Raw genomic sequence first — 17,749 nt, forward strand, 5'->3', positions numbered from 1 at the left:
TTCATTGCTTAATAAAGAAGACTCTAGGGGCTGGCAAGGAAAGGGAGGGTTGGACATGGCAGTCACCCCTCAGAACTTCTACCTTCAAGAAAAGACTTCCTCAAGACTTCCTCTGGGGTTCACTCTGGCTCTGACTCTCTCTCTCTTCAGCCCTAGCAGTGACGTGTTTAGAAAAACCTGTGAGCTAATATAAAGTACACTTACAGTTATCCAGTTCCCAGACAGTCCATGCCCTCATGCTATCCCAAAGGCAACCTGGTAAAAACGTAATAATTTTAGCTAAGTTTTTTTTTTCATATCCTTCTATATGGTAGAATAAGCTGCATCTGTGCTGTGCCACAGGTGAGAAAATCCATTTTCAATTTGCTTATGAAAGCTAGCAGGGTATGTCATGACGTCAGCTCTCCAAGAGGTCCCGTGGAAGTCATCCTTTCACAGATTATCTTGCTTTTCATTATAGGGGAGGTGAAAATGATGCTCTCTCCAGTTTTCTACAATCCTCCACAAAACCCAGCAGCAAAACTCATATTTTTAATAAACACAAAGTTCCCTGAGGCATGTTTTCTGTTGTTATTGTTGTTGAAAAGAGAAATAAACCATTCTGAAGCGCCCATTAGCACTGTGTCATTTTCAAAGTCGCTTTCTCCAAACGTTGTCTTGTCCAACTTGATATTTATGTCTTCACGGATGGTGGCCACTAGGTGGTTGTGCTCAGCTTCCTCTCTCCCTTCTCAGACACCTCATCCTACAGATGCATTCATCTACATCCTTCAAAGTCAATTCTGAAACAAGAATCCTGTAACTCTGCAGGAAGAATTGCGCAAGATTACAGAATACCAAGAATAGGAACCATCTTCCCAGTAACGTGGATCAGTTCTTGCATTTCACAGCCGAAAAAGTGCAGAAATAGAACAACAAGCCTGAGGCCATCTAAAGTTCCAGCATCAGAAACAAGTAGGCCCAGAATCCCAAACATCAGAAGACAGACTGGCTCAATTCTTAGCCCAGTGAGCCTCCTGGACAATTTCTGCATCCTTCTGTGGAACTGACAGGGAGCCTTGAAAAACCTGACCCAAGTAAGTGCCTAGGGAGAAAGAGTCCCAAGGGTTTCTCTTTATCCAAATGAAGAACTTAGAGTACAAAACAGAGAAAAACAAAACAGAGCAAACATATGTTTTAAAAAATGAAAAAAAAAATCAAACAACAAAGATAACATTAAGATGTGGAAGCTAAGCTAAATGCTATGAGCTCAAGATTCCAAGCATGGCTCTTCCTATTGGTTCAAAGGAATCCAACAATGCCCAAGAATGCCCCAAGCCACATTCACATTTGAAGTGGGCAAATAAACCAAAAGTCTGAAGGCAAACAAAAATTCCCACTGACATAAAGTTCCAGAAGGGTATGTGGCTTTTTGTGACTCATAAAGCCACTGTCACTGAGGCCAGCATCCCATATGAGTACCAGTTCATGTGTCACCTGCAATACTTCTGATCTACTTAAGGTCTGACCACAGAACGCAGATGAAGTTCCTGGCTTAGATCTGGCCTAGGATTTGGCTGTTAATGCCATCTGGGAAATAAACCAAAAGATGGAAGGACTTTCTCTGTTACTCCAAATTTTAAGATTAATAAATAAATTTTAAGGAAAATGCTAAAGGCTAAAAACAAAAACACAAAAAAGCACCATGACTGACTGCACATCTTCAGCAGAATTGGGAGAAAAGCCACAAGTGTTGCCCATTTATTTTGACACGTCCCTTGATTCGAATAGGATTGACCCTTGTACTTGCTTTATGTAATTTAGAAACTGTGAGTTATCCAATAATAAACATCTCTATAGCACCTACAGCTCCTCAATACATTGTTTCTATGCTGTCTCTTCTATTTATTCACAGCCCCAAATAAAATGCCCAGTTCATAGTCATCCTGAAACAAATGTGGATACGCAAAAAACATCAATATTATTGAAATTTGAAAACTGGCTTCAAACTCAACACATAGCCCAGCCTCACTGTCCTTATCTTGTCTCGCATCCTTCCCTTCCTCAACTGAACTGCTCCTTTCTTAGGGCCATCTTGGCACCACGTCTGGTCCAAATCCACAGCCACATGTCCAAATTCAGCAGGATTCCCATAGCTCCGCACCATGGGACCACACCACAAGTCACACAAAAGCCCACTAGAGTCACATGACAGGAATCACAGACAGAAAGGGCTCTATGACCGCCATTGCCTGGGCCAACGTCATCCAACTACAGAGGCATGCAAGTCATTCCCACAGAATTTTAGCACAGGTATCAAATCATGTCAGCAGGAAGTGACCAGAAGTCCCACCGTGGGAAGAAGGGACCTCTGCCCTCCTGTAAATGGTGTCAGGATGGAGTTCCGAAGCTATCTCAGAGGGAATAAGGAAAAAGAGAATGGAAGGAAGGAAGGAAAGGGGAAGGAAGAAAAGAGAAGAGGAAAAAAGCAAAAGGAAGAAAGAATGTAAGGTAGGAAGGGAATGATAGAGGGATGGATGTAGAGAAGGTTGAGGGAGGGAGGCAGGAAAGGAGGAAAGTGGAGAAACTGTGCTATTTTCCAAGAGTTGCCAAGACTGGACAGCTTGCAATAATAGACTTATTGCCTAATAATTGCAGAGCTGGAAGCCTGGGATTAAGTATCAATACAGCCTCTCTCTCTCTCTCTCTCTTTTTTTGATGGCTCTAAGAAACAAAACCTCCTTGTTTCTCCTGGCTTCTGGTGTCCGCTGGCAATCCTCGGTATTTCTTGGCTTGTAGTGTATTGCTCCAGCCCAGCCACAAAGCCTTTCTCCATGAATTTTCACATTATCTTTCCTTTGTGTATGCCAGCATCTGTGTCCAGTTAGCATATCAGTCATATTGGATTAGAGTCCACCCTAATGACCTCATTTTAACTTAACTGCCTCTATAAGGACTTTATTTCTAAATACAGTGACACTATGGGGTACAGGTCAAGTGAAGGATAGATAAAAGAACATATCAGGAGCTGAGGGAGGGACAAAATTCAATCCACAGCATAAAAGGAAAATACTTACCATTCACCATGGAAAGAAGCTCCCCTGAGCACCAACAGGTCACCGCCCACTCACTGCCCTTCAGCACTGGTACCATCATCACCCCTGAACCCAACACAGTTTTAAACTCCTCAGGAGCAATTAGCATTGTAAGGAGGCCAAACCCGGCCTCCGCCTGTCTGAATTTAACCCTCCACTCTACAGTCACAGGAATGCCAACAGTCACACAAGTCCAGACCTGCACTAGCAGCAACTGTACTTTGGGGTGTGTCTGTGTGTTTCCTGGAGGCAAATAGCTCCTGGCGCTTGTCAGCCTTCATGATCAGCGCCCCCTGCTCCAACTGCCCACTGGTTGGAACACCATAGAGAACGTGTCTCTTAACTTCCAGAGCTGGTTCATTCAGCCAGGGACTCATCAACCTTTTAAGCAACTGACTTGACACTCTGCAGCTTATTGAGTCAGACAGCCATGCTTCCTGGCTTCAGGGAGCTCAACTTCATCCAGTGATAGTGACACTGAGAAAGTAAAACTTCTCATATTTCACAAACAGGCAATCCATTTCCATCATCAGATTCCTCTGGCCTCAATGTGCTAAGGAAGCCCAGAGCAGAGCTTTGGATACCCCTCAGTTAGCCCTCAGGCCCCCCCATGTGGCTGTCCCCAAAGACCCTTCCGAAGCCTCACAAGGAAGGTCCAGTGGAAATAACACCCCTGGGAATCATCAGCGAATACAAAGATAGAGAAGAATTGTCCCAACTCTGACCCAGCAAAGTGCTTTAAGTGTGAGTGTGAGTGTGAGTGTGTGTGTGTGCGTGTGCGTGTGCGTGTGTGTGTGTGTGTGTGTGTGTGTGTGTGTGTGTTTGTGTTGGGGGGCTTTTCTGTTTGGTTTGTCTTTGCTTGCTTTTCTGAACTTCCCTGCAGAACAAGGCTTTTCTCTGTGGTGGCTGCACTGCGTGTTCGCCCCTCCCTTCATTGGGTTTTGTCACTTAGTTTCCACCACTGTTTCCCTGCAATACCCAGAAAGGCTATTTGCACCTGACTCCTTCTATCAAGTTCTACCTTGGGGAGACCCCAAATTAACACAAAAGCTAATCTTCCCTTCACTGACTCTAATTCAACTCACTAAATAGTAAATATTTGAAAGATACACTCACAAGTTTCCCTTCAAGTAAGAAAGCTTAAAGGCAATGCAGCTACAAAAAGGAAATGAATATGAAGTGAGCAAAAGTCAACAGTTAATCTTGGCTTCTGGGCTGGTTGGAACTGGCTTTATGAAAGAAAACAGATCTGGCCTGGAAGTTAACCAAACTTTTTTATATTATCACATTTTGAGGGGAACTTGCAGGCTTTTTCCATTCTATCTGCCTCTCCCAGTTCAGGAAATATTGCTACCAAAGGTAGATTGTACATTTGTTATGTTCAACTGTATAGATATCCTATTGTTTTATCTAAGATACCCCCACTACCACCAAAGAATTGACACCCTGCCCCCTAAAAAAGCTAAAGAAAAAAAGAGAGGGAATCAGAGAGAGAGGATAAGGCAGGGAAAGATATCCCAAGACAGATAAGTCAGGCTAGGCCAAAACACTTACTAAAGAGCCAAGGTAAGTAGTCCAATTTGGTTTGCAGTACATTCGGCTTCTGTGATGCTCCAACTCAAGAGAAGGTGTGTATGCCCCTCTCAGTCTTGCTCTTATGAGGCCAGAGGTTTCTAATTGCTGTGTCTTAGAATACAAATTCATCATCCAGTTACACATGAATCTAGAATGCAGCTGCCATGCTGTGAGAAAGCTCAAACAGCCTTGAGGAAAGCTCTGTGTGGAAACAGGGCAGCCCTGCTCAGCTCCTAGCTGGAAACCAGCACCTGCTTGCAGGCCACTGGAAAGAACCATTCTGAGTGGATCTCCGAGGGCCTCGCCCAGCTGTCCCATGGAAATACATGCAGCCCTGCGCACCAGGCAAACCAGTGACCATTTTAAGTTAACACTGCTGTTTTAAACAATTAATGTAGGGAGTGATTTGTGATACAGAAATGCACAAATAAAACACAGTGCTGGCAGACACTGCTCAACCATACGCAGCTGCTGAGCAGGTCACCCAGAAATTCACATACCCTTCCCGGGCCTAGAGCTAATTCATTGTGTTTTGAGCGTATGACATGCAAAGATACTCACGGAGGCCCTAGGTAAACAAGGCGCCCGTAAGGGATGAAGTCATGCGTTACGGTCACTCACAGTCATATTTCCCTTGTCAAATACTTTTTGAAAGCAAAGCTCTCTTTGAGTCAGTTAGTTGGCAAATATAAACTGTCACAAGTCTTTAGAAATACCACTGTACTTCCAAGAGGACACTTAATAATTCTGGGTACACAACGAATGCATTTAAGCAGCTCAAAACAGAACTGAATCAAGAGAAAATGTTTTCAAATGCATGCGGTGGTTAAGCTGTCCCACCACCCTCTTCCTAGCACCCACATCTTGAGGAAGGGGGCGAGAAACAAACAAGGGATTCTTAAACACACTTGTACTTATGCCATCCCTACCCCCTCTTACGGGCCACTGGATTTAAAAAATCAACTTTTTCTCTAAAAACAAATCAGACTCTTACATTACTTTCACTTACCAAGTTCAATCATATTCCAACCAAAGCATGAGCCACCCACGACTATGATTCCTGAGAAAGACATTTTTGCAGTTTAAATGAACTTTGCTATACTTCCACTCAAAAGATAGGCTGGGGGAAGTTGTATCCAGTTTCTCCCATAAAATCTGAGTCTAACTGGGATTCAAGGTGATGAGAATTAAGATGGATTTCCCTGTCCACAAAACCTGCGTCCACCTCCAGGACAACACAGGCAACCTGAATGCATTCCAAAAAGTAACACATATCAAAGTTACAAATTCAAAACAGGTGCATAGTTAACGCTTAAATTTAGAACAACTTTATATTTCCCTAGCTGCATTTGATGTGCTCATAAAATCTTGATTTCTTCAGTTCAGGCCAAAGTTCTTATAGCCTTAAAAAAATTAGCAAATTAAATTACAAAGGGGATAAAGAAACTTGACTCCCCACTAGTGAACAGGCTTGGTAAACAAACCCCAAGTCCACATCCAAGCATTCATTAATTGGTTCCATTTGGCTTGGGCTCCCCTGCCTGCCTGCCTGCCTGCCTCAGTCCCATACCTGGCTTACTTTGCCCTGGGGTGCTATGATCTTCAATACTTGGATTCAGCACACATTCACCAAATAACTCCCTCTATGCATTGTTTCCGAAATTTGAAATGTCTACATTCTGGCCATGTTTGAAAACCCTAGTAGACACAAATAGTGATGATGATGTGAGATCTTTTCCTATAACTCAGTGTACAGATCAGCCATGCCTAATTTCAGTAATTTTTGACATATGTCTTCATCTACCCTGTCATCTGTTGCCATTAACATTTGATTCAATCCTACCATGAAAAACAAAAAAGTACTGTGTCAGTCTTAACCACCCAAACATTTCATTTACATGACAGGCAATTAACAAGAGGAAGCAAGACAGTCTTTTTGTAGGCCAAAAGGAATCCACCTGAAGGTCAAGAATGAATTTAAGAAGTATTTTGCCTTCCACAATAGCTCGAGTTGCATGAATTTGAATCCCTGTTCCACCACATAATTCATGTAGGACCTTGGTCTGAGATGGAGACAATTTCAGTCACTACACCTCACAGAGCAACAAAAGACTTAAGGAAAACAAAGTAAAACACATGAAATGTGATTAGCAGGTGGCACAGTTGCTGACAGGGCAAGGGTTTGGAAGGCAGGAAGCCAAGGCTGTAATGGGATCAGGACCCACAGCTAGGCCTCCTCCTAGGGTTGTTATTGTTGCTTTCTTTAGTATTATCTTTGCTTTGCTTCCCTCATTCTCTCACTTCTTCTTAGCATCTCTCTCTACCCCTCCTTACTGCATGAATTTCAACATCTCTTTTTATCTTCTTGAACTCATCAAATGATTTATTTTTACTTGGTAAAGTGACTTCTGCTGATTATAGTGTTTGACCTTGATAAGCAAAGGGCCAACTTTGAAAGAGAGGTTGATCAGACAGGCCAGTGGGAATGACTACCCAGTTAAGCCCTGACATCCGGCATCATTGCCATCATCACCACCTCTACCACAGTGAACGTGGATAACATTATTGAGACATATTTGGAGGGCTGCTTTGCTGTAATGACTCCATAGATGCCCACAACCACCCTCATTGAAGTTATGGATAAACCCACCATGCAGGGGTCAAAATTAAGAAACAAAGAGATTACATAACAGCCATATGCATTCAGCTCCAAGTCAAAATGCCTTCTACCAGTCTCCTTGTCTGCCTCTGAGTCCTTCTTCACGAACCTTCTCCTCTTACCATGGTGCTATCAGCCCCAGCACCAACCTAGAAACCCAACTGGCATCTGAGGCTGTGTTTTTACTCTTTCATATTTACTCTTCCAGAACTGCCAACCAATTATTCTTATCAGGTCCCTTCATTATTACATTTTTCTTTCCTCAGAAGCTTAGGAACAAACACAAACACCTCCATGATCTCTACTTCTCCTCCATCTCGATGACAGCACACCGGCTGAAGGCCAGTTCTGCGACTTGTTCATGTATCTGCGACCATGTCCCTTCTGGTGGTCACTGGCTATTGTCTAGCATAAACCACACAGCTGAAAATCTCAAAACTGTCCTTATTAAACAGTTATGTGTGTGTGCGTAAGTGATATATAATGTTTAACATGCATATCATAGGTAAAGGTTTTAGCTTATTTCCTATAATTATATTTCCAAAAAGATAGTAACCATTCCTTTGTTTATGATTATGTTATTTTCCCACCTTCAATAATTTTGTGGAGTTGTCTTTCAGCATCTCTAATCCTTAAAACTGTGTTCCATGGTTCATTTTCTACAAAAGGTCACCATGAGCAGATCCTATTCATTCCTCATATCTGTTTTTAAATTATATTAAATATATATTTGGGGGGCCCAGCACAGTAACCTAGGAGCCAAAATCTTTGCCTTGCACATGCCGGGACCCTACATAGGTGCCAGTTCTAATCCTGATGGCCCCGCTTCCCATCCAGCTCCCTGCTTGTGGCCTGGGAAAGCAGTTGAGCAAGGCCCAAAGCCTTGCATGAGATCCAAAAGAAGCTCCTGGCTGCAGATGGGCTCAGCTCTGGCCATTGTATCCACTTGGGGAGTGGACCAACAGATCTGACTTTCCAATAAAAACCAAATAAAGCTTAAAGATATATATATATAAATATATTATATATAATATATTTATAACATATATATAATATATATTATAATTTATAATTTATAATATATATTATATATTTAAATATAATATATAATTAAATATAAATATAATATATTTATATAATATATTTATATATATATTTATATATATATCTCTCTCTCTATATATATAAAGAGAGAGAGAGAGAGAGAGCTCTTCCACCTGCTGGTAAAGTCCCCAAATGGCTACTAAGGCTAGGCTCCAGCATGCCATCTGAGTCTCCCATATGGATACAGGAACCCAAGTGCTGGGCCCAGCTCCAGCCATTGTGCTCACTTGGGGAGTAAATCAGTGGACAGAAGATCTTCTTCTCTGTCACTCCTCCTCTCTGCATATCTGATTTTTCAAAAAAAATTAATTAATCTTAAATATATATATATGTATCTTTTAACTTATGAAGGCATTTCAAACTACTCAAATTGAAATCAATTTTTACTATGTCAGTGTCAAATATACAAAGACACACCACAAGGTGTGCATGATGAGACATGCTCTAAAAATCCAGAAAAGGATCTCTGTGGTTTGAGGGGTCAACTATCAACCCAAAAGATGATGTGGGACTATATGTGTCATTGGACACAACTCAGGAAAAGAAGGAGAGACAGAGGAATGCATGCTTTAGAAGAAAGCAGTGTCTGACTTTCCAGAGAAACCATCCAAGCCTAAAGCTAACCCTCTCCTGAAGAGGACAGATGGGAAAATTCTGTTCAAATCAACAGTTGATGGCCCATGGCTCATCCACTATTCACTCCTCTGGTTTGTGTGTATCCAGGGGAGTGATGATTTCTTCTGGCTCTTGGCCCCAGATGATCAGCAAGTGTTGCCAGTTCTGCCTTTCCCAAGCCTCAGGCTCTGTACCACATCCTGCTCATCCACGGAGGCTTTCCAAGCCCTGCCCTTCCTCAGGTCAGGCAACGAGAGGGAAAGTGGCCAAAGAAGGGTGAATCCTCAGAGACAGCTTGGAGCCTGGGCCTTGGAAGCTTCCCCTCCCTGGGACTTAGAAAGCTGAGTCCAGTCCTCAGACATTTACATAAGCCACAGCTCCTCAGGCTGCTGCTTGGCTGCCTCATCAGGCAAACACATCACATTCAAAGCCTTCAACTCAAACTGCTGAAGTGCTTTGGGAGTAGCAAGAAAGAGACAAAGAGATCGAGAGATCCAAATTGGGAAAAGAACAACACTAAAGCCATCCCTCTTATGCCTTCATAAAGAGGTGATAGCATTTTTTTTTTTAAAGAATCTGTGTCATTACTAACCTAGTAGAGACTGTAGTTTTTGGAGATTGTATTTTCCCTCTAATTCAATAATAAAATAAAACTCAATCATGCAAGATTCCCATTTTCTTTTTCTAACTCTCCTTGAAGCAAAGATCACTAGATACAAAGTAAATGCCAGATTTTATCTGGCTGGATGAGAGCGCAGTCTGCTGAGCTGGGTTAAGCAGAGGCAGCTGGAGGAGCTCATTTGTTTGTCTTGGATTGAGCCCTGAACAAAGCAGCAGGAAGTGACACAGGGGGCTGAACCCTTGTCCGCCACAAGGGTCTTAACTCAGAAACAGCCCAGTTTTCCCAGACTCACCTAGCCCCGTGTGCTCTCCACAGAGCCCCCACAGGACCTCATCCTCACTCCACATAAGCCCAATTCTGCACCCCTTACAAGAATCTGATCAAGCGGCCTGGCTAAAGCTCCTGCAGTTCCTACTATAACAATAATAACCACTACATGAACTTGATATCCATGTTCGAGATCTGAACTTTTAAATTTCTGCTTTCTCATAGTTCACATAAATTCTTTTTTCTAGAATGCTAAACATGCCTGATGCTTATGAAGATCTATGTTAAAACAGACGTGCATAGAATAAAATTCCTGTTGACATCAAAGGCAAAATTAATTCAGTATAATCACAAGTGCTGTGAACACTGCAATAAACAAACAATAAACAAACAAAAAAATCTAGAATAGATAGAGAGCAACAAGGAAAGCTTAGAATCAGACAGGAAACGGTCAGCATGGATCCACATATACCTTACTAGGTGGGACACAAAGATTAGTTACTCCTCACTGGGTTATTGAAGATTTCTCTGCACACCCCTCCTAAAACTGTTCACCTAAACTGTTGACACATGTCTTGTTAGAGTTATAAGCTAGTCTACCTGAAAAACAGCCAGGTTCAGCAAAATTATGCTTCAATGCTATAAAATGCTAAATACTATAATGAAAATAGACACGAGACAGCTGAATAGTAATCTATAGCCATTTTAAGGTGTATAGAACCCGGTTGTATATAAACTAAAACTGAAATGTCAATGAAGAAGTCACAGGATGTGGTTAAGAACTTGCATTTTTTTGACATATTGGTTACTCAATACTATGTCAATTAATTCCATAATGTTGTAAATTGTTGCTGATATTATGCTTGGGGCTTTTAATTGATCAGGATGATTCTCTGCCGGCTCTACCTTCAGACCAGAGAAGGTCTCCTCAAGAAGCCGTTGAACTTATCTGGACAATAAGATGCTGGACTCTATGCTTAGTATATGCTTGCAATCAAAGAATCTCACTGAACTTGAACTGTGGTAATGCAACAAGGTGGAGGAATCCACCATGGGGAGAGGGTTTGGGGAGGGGTGGGAAGAATCCCAGTGCCTATAAAACTGTGTCACATAATGCAATGTAATTTTAAAAAAACTAAAAAAAAAAATAAATAAATAAATACAATTAAATTATCCTAAAGAAAAATCAATAATCTAGCTAAACCGTAAAAAGTATGCAAATATAGAGGCAAAAGGTAAGTAAATACTGTTTATTAAGTGTGTGCTAACATTATGTTTGCAATGTGACAAAATGAGGTTTGTGGTGGGAATGGGGTCTCAAAGACATCCATGTGTCTAAGAGAGGACTTCTAATCTTCAGCACAATTGTCATCACACTGTGGGTTCCAGACTCAAAACATCAGCATCAACTGGGAGCTCCCTAGAATCATAGCCTCCTGAGCTTCTGAATCAGAAATTCGAGAGGTGGAACCAATAATCCCCCTCCCACAGGCCCCCGGGTGATTCTGATGCTGTCTGAGATGGCCAGAGGAAAGACATGGTAGTCAAGCTCCTCAGAGCAGGCTCTGGCTGCCAGGAGACAGCAGGATGGTAACACATGAGGTTACAGAGGAGGGAGAGTCCAGAGCCAGAGAGGGAACATATATGTGGGAACAAATGGATAGTTAAGTTTGGCAGAAATACACGATGCAAAATGATAGACAATAGTGGATGCTGGATAAAGTAGATGTCAGGCCATGAAGAACTCTATGTAGGAACAGGTGTTTCATACAGTGGTTAACACAAAACGCGGGGTACATGCATCCCATAGTGGTGTGAAAATCCCAGCTCTGTTCCTGATTCCAGTTTCTAGGTAATGTGAATCCTGGGAGGCAGTCAATGATGCCCCAAGTACTTAGATCACTGACACTGCCGTGAGAATGCTGGACTGAGCCCCGGCTCCAATCAAGCCCAGCTCTGGCTGTTGCATGCACTGAGAGTGAGTCAGCAGATGAGAGATCTAGCTCTGCACCTGCTTCTCACTCATTCTTTCAAATGAAGAAAACAAATCATAGTCTACGTTATATTCCAGGTAGGCTATACTATATTCTGTAGGCAACGAGATGAATATTTAAAGAACTAGTACAAGACCAATGAAATCAGATTTACTACAGCCTTCCGAACAACCAGATAACAGAGAGGATATGGGGTTACAAGGTCTTTTCTCCACATATTCACTAGTAAGGCATCTGCACTGGTGATCAAAGGATTCAAATCCATAGCTGCAATATCCTTTGCATCTCAATTTTACATTTAGAACACAGGAACCCTGCAATTGCAACAGAAGAGCTTGAAAATCATATTCTGCCCTATTTTTCCTCATCTATATACCTCTCACTTAAGAACTGAAGACAACACAGCAAGCATGACAAACGTGAACAACTCTTTATTAATGAAACTTAATAGCCCTCTGAATTCACATACAGAAGGAAGACTGAGTAGCATAGTTAAAAAGTAATAAAAGGAAATTTGAATGTCTATTTCTAAGTGAAAGAAGCCAATCTGATTATGCCATATGTTCTACGACTGAAATGATGTGACATTCTGCAAAATACAAAACTGTGGAGAGAGCAAAATAGATGAGAGATTGCCAGATGTTCTGAGGAAAGTAAAGAAGAATGAATATGTTGAGCACAAAGAAGTTTTACAAGAGTGGAGTACATAAACTAGCCAGTAGAATACTACAATGGTAAACTAATCAACAGAATATAAAGTAATAGATACATGTTATTACAATATCCATCCCCACAAGCATATCATACCAACCAGGACTCCCTGGGTAAACTGTGGTCTCTATGGAAACAGAGTCTTTGCAGATGTAAGCAAGTTCACATGGGCTTAGAGTGGGCCCTGATCCAGTAACCACTGCCCCTGCAAGTATAGAGAAATTAAGACACAGGCCCCATGGGAGGACACCATGTGATAAGGGACGAATGTATCTACAAGCCAAGACATGCCAAGGACTGCCAGCAGTCACAAGAAGCTGGCGGTGGGGCTGTAGGATGGGGGGTAGGGAGATGTAAAAGACGTAGACTCCCCCACAGAGGGACCCAAGTCTCCTGACACCAAAAGTTTCCATTCCTGACATCTGAACTCATGAAGGAATAAACCTGCACTGCATGAAGTCCTGTGACAGTTGATTTTATGTGCCAATACAACTAGGCCACGGAGTGCTCTAATGTTTGGTCATGTTATTTCTGGGTGTAACTGTGAAGTTAATTTTGCTGAGATTAACATTTTAATTTGTAAATTGACCAAACACATTATGCTTCCTAATGTAGATGGGTCTCCTGCAGCCAGTAGAAGTCCTGACCAGGGGCCAATCCAATGACTCAAGAGGCTAATCCTCTGCCTCAAGTACCAGCATCCCACATGAGCGTTGGTTCATGTCCCAGCTGCTCCTTTCCCCATTCAGCTCTCTTCATATGGCTTGGGAAAGCAGCAGAGGATGGCTCCTGACTTCTGGCTCCTGGATTTGGATCGGCTCAGCTTCAGCCATTGTGGTTATTTGGGCAGTGAACCAGTGGATTAAAGATTTTTATCTCTGTCTCTCCTCTCTGTAAACCCATCTTTCAAATGTAAATCAATCAATCAACCAATGAACGAAAATTTCACTGACTCCAAACTCAAACTGACACATCACCATTGCTCTTCATGGGTCCCTTGCTCGCTGGCTTGTGGACTGGAGCTTACATCGTCAACTTTGTTGCTTCTCAGGGCTGTGGATGTGGACTAGAACAACATCACTGGCTGCTCTACTGCATCAACAGCTTGCTAACTACAGACCTGGGGACTTCTCAGCTCCCTAGATGCAGAGTCCACTCCTTATAGTAAATCCATCAATCCCTACCTCTCTGTGTGTCCACATACACCACACACACACACACTCATACATACAAATAAGCACACACCAGGTGTACATCAAAGAGTCATACTAAATCAAATGAAAATCTGCTCATTATGGTGCAAAATATTTGAAATTCATACAAATGAGCGTGTCTTCAAAAAGCTCAGCGAAAATGTACCATGAAAACTATGCAGCGAATCCAACAATGTTTGTACCAAAACAAACTTACATTTTAATCCCATCTTCTGCATTTCTGAAGTGTGTTTGTTTGATATATTTTATCATTTTTCCCCACAGAACTTTGAACCATACAGCCATCCAACATACGGTAACTTCCTGTTTTCCTGACTCGTTGCCAATAGCAGAGAACTGCTCTGAGCCCACATACCTCAGCTTCTGTGCCTGGAGACTGACTCAGGAACCCATGCTGCTACAGGCACCTCACCTCTAAGAACAGGGTGCCTCATCTTGCAAGCATTCCTGTTTTCTCACCAAACCCTCTCCAGCAACCTTCACTAATACCCTACTTATGTTTGCTTAACTATACTATAAAACATCCTACGATTTCCCCTCCCAGTCTCTCCTCACCACCTTTATAGCAAAACTCAAATTTTCTACATTTTTGGCTATAATTTTCCTTTGTTCCACTTGTTCTACTCTTAAATTCACCCTAATGATCATTTTGCCCCATCACTCTGCTCAAATGGCTCCAAAAAACCACCTAATAAACAAGAGGTTGGGACTGTTCCATCCTTAGAGAATTTTTTCCACCCCTCATGCTCCTATTGTTCCTATTGTATTTTAAATCCTTACATACTGCAATACATGCCACAAATTATGTATTACAAAATATACATCACCACAACCACATAAGTGACTGATATAAGATTTGTTCTCAGTAGTCTCTTTATCTTTATAGCCATTAGAAGGCATTGACTTCAAACCTGCCTGCTCTGACCTTTGACAACCGGCTTCCTTTCCTTCCCTGGTGGTCAGCTAAGGTCCACCTGTTCTGACCTGTAAGGAAAGCATTTGTATGATTTGAGACTACAAGATGAGCGTACCTCACCCCTGGGAAAACAAAAGCAGAAAAGAGAAGAAAATACAGAGGAAGAGAAGGGAAGGGAGGTAAGGAATGGGAAAGACTGGAAGAGCTTGGAAGGAAAGGGTAGAGGGAGGGAGGGAGGGAGGAAAGAATGGAGAGAGGAAGTGAGGAAGGGGATGGAAGGGAGGGAGGGCAGGAGGGAGAGGAGAGGAAAAGGAAGAGAGTGGAGGAGGAAGGAGCATGAAAACAGAAGGAAGAATGGAAGAAAAGCAGGAAAGAAGGAAGAAAGGGAGGATGCAGTTAGGGTCCTTTTCTTAACACTGCTCAGTTAAGGAAACATTGATTTTTTAATGCAATAACAGATGAAGTTTTATTGTATTTCATCTATTGCCAGTAAGAATATAGGATGATAAAAAGTTTTCAAATAGAATATGTCAAAGAACAAGAACTGGAACACTGGTAATACTTCATTTACCTTTTGACACCAATGACTTGTTGTTGTACAGAATTTGATACCTTTAAGTAAAAACTGGTATAAAAGTTCAACTTAGAGAGTTAAAAAGCAAAATATATCCAGCAGTATCTAAATTTCAAATAAAGTCTCAATAGTGAGTATGGGTGCTGCTTTCTTCCTGTCATCTTTCCATAAAAGGTTTGCTGTATCGTAAGCTTGTGCATTCCTAGCATACCCTGTGCCTTCTCTCGACCAAGGTCTGCAGAAGTGCGCCACATGTCCTTGGCTCATTCAACCTAAGTTGGAGTGTCCAGCAAAGGAGAGAAGTGCGGTCTTGTCCAGATTAGCAAGCTGTTCTGAGCAGCCCTGATTTAAATTATCAGGGGCACTACTGATTGCAAAGTACATACAGAGTATCATAAGTCGTAACACCACTAGAGTCTCGAAGTCTTCGGCACACTTCCTGCATTCAGCTACATCATAAACGGCTCACTTGCTACCCGTACACCTGGGGACCTTGTTGAAGAAGTTCATAAGTAAGTTGCTGAAAATATACTCAATGTTCCATCAAAATAATGCTCAATGAAATAAGCCAATCCCCAAGGGACAAATATCATATATTCTCTCTGATATATGGTAACATTGATGTAAAATACAGAACAAACAGATAAAGAAGTGAACGGGTATACACCTATACTTTCATAGATGAACTGCATAATGGAGACTAGAAACACCAGGAAGTCAAGATATATCAAGCAGGCACACCTCTACTCCAAAGAAATGGAGGATTCCCAATGAAGTTGTTACCTTGACAATATGACACTAGATTTTCTACCTTTGTACCTATAACGCCATGATGCACTTACACAGCAGAATGGTAAAATCGTTAACTGTTACTAAAAGACTATACCCTGTAATTATATTTGAGGGGGCATAGTGGGAGAGGAAAATGGAGATGCAGAAAGGGGAAGGAAAGAGGGGAAATCCATATACTTACAAAACTGTACCATGGAAAATAATAAAAATGATTTTTAAAATATTGAGCATTTCATGAGCTCGCATGTCGTCCTTGCACAGGGGCCATGCAACCTTCCTGTATTGTTCCAATGTTAGCATGTGCACTGCAGCAGCGAGCACAGGAAGTACCGATTTTTGTATTCTTCGCCTACACCAAGAAATGATTATATGAAGTAATTGCTTCTTAAATCTTCTTGATCTTTAGACGCATGCTTTTAAATATTTATGTGAAGCCTATTTTTCTCCTATATTAAATCTTCCTCAAAGGCAATTGCCGGTAACTGCTCCTTAAGTGCTCCTCAAAACAAAGAGAACACATCCAAATCAGACCTAAAAAACAAAGTGTCTCCACTTGTGGACAACCTGCAAAACCCTCTAATCTAGTCACTCACCTCCCATGTACCATTTTACAGAGCAACTGGTCATGAGGTGGTTCTTCCATAAGAGTGCTGCTCCACACAAAGACAGGGGAAGGCTACACTCGCAGGATGCTCTACTTGAGTGCACACCTGCAGATCTGCTCCCAGCCCTCATTCACATTCACACACACATAGTGATGGACCACTCAAAGCCATGCAGTCACTCAGGACACATCTGTATTCCATCATGCCTGCAGCAAACATTGAGCTGTTATTCCGGTTTTTCTTCTCTCTTCTCTTCTCTTCTCTTCTCTTCTCTTCTCTTCTCTTCTCTTCTCTTCTCTTCTCTTCTCTTCTCTTCTCTTCTTTCTCTCTCGCGCTCTCTCTCCTCCGCTCCTCTCCCTCTCTCTCTCCCATACACACACGCATACACACACGATGTTTGGCATTGGAAACACAAGGGGAAATACAAATCCTCTAAGAGCTCATGACCACACACAGGCACACAATGGAAAGGTACAGAAAGGAAAAGCATGCTGCCAACAGCACGGCCTGACCACTGCTGCCCAAAATGTGAAAGGAGTCACATTTTTCACACAGATGATCTCAGCTGCACACAAATGCAGCACTACCCATTTCTGTCCATCCAGTCTGAGCAGCAAAAGGCAACGCCCCTTGAAAATTTCTTTCAAACTGACAGTAAAAATGATAGTCTGTCTGATGCCCAGATATGTTGGACGCCTACACACTCAGCTTCATTTTAGTTCAACAGCTAAACGCGCAGACTCAGGGCCCTCCAAGCACCAGACCCCACACACTATTTCTGTAGAAAGAGAATCCTAGGGTGTGGTTGAGGGTGGGTGTTGCTGACAGAGAGGCAAGACAAAGAGTGAGAATCTGTTTCTTGTGCTTATCTACCACTTACAGTTACCGTTGGATGCAGCAGTGGGCAGACACCTTCTTCCCTAGGTACAGCACCTCCTCTTGCCTGCTGACGTCTGTCTTTCAGCGCTGTGTTGTGGACCCCTCTCACTTTCCAGGGGGATGCACTGATACATGCAGTCCTAACAGG

At 42.2% G+C, this 17,749-nt stretch overlaps 1 protein-coding gene and 1 non-coding gene across 2 annotated transcripts in view; both read right to left on the reverse strand.

Annotated features, from left to right (window-relative positions):
- The window catches only part of PID1 (phosphotyrosine interaction domain containing 1), a 230,779-nt gene that overhangs the window by 129,038 nt on the left and 83,992 nt on the right, over positions 1-17,749 (reverse strand). The gene's annotated exons all lie outside the window — the stretch shown is intronic.
- LOC121158204 lies at positions 16,334-16,438 on the reverse strand. Its single transcript, XR_005884168.1, has one exon. It is a non-coding gene; the product is annotated as a U6 spliceosomal RNA (small nuclear RNA).

The sequence above is a fragment of the Ochotona curzoniae genome, unplaced genomic scaffold (genome assembly GCF_017591425.1).
Source record: "Ochotona curzoniae isolate NIBS_2020 unplaced genomic scaffold, NIBS_Ocur_1.0 contig_3643, whole genome shotgun sequence".
NCBI lineage: Eukaryota > Metazoa > Chordata > Mammalia > Lagomorpha > Ochotonidae > Ochotona > Ochotona curzoniae.